This window comes from Hipposideros armiger, unplaced genomic scaffold, assembly GCF_001890085.2.
Source record: "Hipposideros armiger isolate ML-2016 unplaced genomic scaffold, ASM189008v1 scaffold_52, whole genome shotgun sequence".
Classification (NCBI taxonomy): Eukaryota; Metazoa; Chordata; class Mammalia; order Chiroptera; family Hipposideridae; genus Hipposideros; species Hipposideros armiger.
Window position 1 is genome coordinate 4672589 of NW_017731402.1, and position 1316 is coordinate 4673904.

The following is a 1316-nucleotide window of genomic DNA, read 5'->3' on the forward strand; positions in this document are numbered from 1 at the left end:
GGAAGAGCGCAACGATGGTGCCAACTTGGGCCAGTGAAGCAACATCCTCCACAACTAGACTGAAGAACAAAAGGACAGCAACTTGTCTGTTTCCCTTCTGCCAATTCCCCAGCACTGTTCCCATTCCCCAATTCCCCAATAAAAAATCTTTGAAAAAAACAAACAAACAGTAATGAAAGGAGATGCGTCTGACTACGATGTACAAGATGGATTGAAAGAAGGGATTGCAAAGGCAGACATTACAGGAATGTGATATGATGATTCCAATGTGGGACGAGGAGTTGTCTTGACAATAGGAATGGCAAGGTGGATTAAGACAGAATGGGGGAGTAACAGGATTTGGGGACTAGCTCCACCTTGGATGAGAGAAAGAAAGTGATATATAGATGGCAATTTCTAGGTAGGGGAGAAAGGTAGTGTGGGGTAGTGGTTAGGAGCTCAGTCTTTAAATCCAAACAAACCCAAATTTGAATCCCACCTTTACCACTTATTAGCTATATGACCTTGGGAAAGGTATTTAGTCTCTCTAAGCCTAATCTCTTCTTCTGTAAAATGACAGAGTTCTGATAAGAAAGAAAGAAAGAAAGAAAGAAAGAAAGAAAGAAAGAAAGAAAGAAAGAAAGAAAGAAAGAAAGAAAGAAAGAAAGGAAGGAAGGAAGAACGTGAAATCCTTGCAGTGGTGCCTCGTAGAAAAATACATGTTCAATAAAAGTTAACTATCGGGGCAGTCGGTTGGCTCAGGTGGTTAGAGCGCAGGCTCATAACACCAAGGTTACCGATTTGATTCCCACATGGGCCCCTGAGATGTGCCCTCCACAACTAGATTGAAAAAATGACTTGACTTGGAACTGATGGGTCTTGGGAAAAACACACTGTTGCCCAATAAAATTTGTAAAAAATAAATAAAAGTTAGCTATCATCATTTTCCCTCTGTCCCACCTACCCATCAAAGATTCTCCAGAAGGAAGATGGCACTCCATTTTCCCATAGTAAAATGACCATTGGTTCTCCAAATTATCCAAGCCAAAAGAATGTGAGTGTGCTTCAGTGGTTATCATGGTGACAGCTGCTGGTTATGAAACTTCTCATGCAGATAAATCAGGCTGACCTGGCTGACAGATAGTAATCACTATTGACAAGAAGGAAACCAGGTTCATGTCACAACATGATTTATTTGCCCTTAGGGGACACTATCAATGCCAAATTGCTTTCTTTTTTGGAAACCACAAAAGGAAACCTTAAATTCATCTCCTCATACTCAGTGAAAAACAAAATAAGTTCAATAATATTAATAAAACAATTGTTTGCAGTTGATC

The 1316-nt window shown here is 40.0% G+C and overlaps 1 long non-coding RNA gene across 1 annotated transcript in view; it reads right to left on the reverse strand.

Moving 5' to 3' along the window:
- Positions 1-1026, reverse strand: part of LOC109381733 (uncharacterized) — a 9200-nt gene extending 8174 nt beyond the window's left edge. Inside the window, exon 1 of the long non-coding RNA XR_002123801.1 lies at positions 944-1026. This is a non-coding gene — a long non-coding RNA (uncharacterized LOC109381733). The remainder of the gene's footprint in view (positions 1-943) is intronic.
- Between the last annotated feature and the right edge of the window lie 290 nt (positions 1027-1316).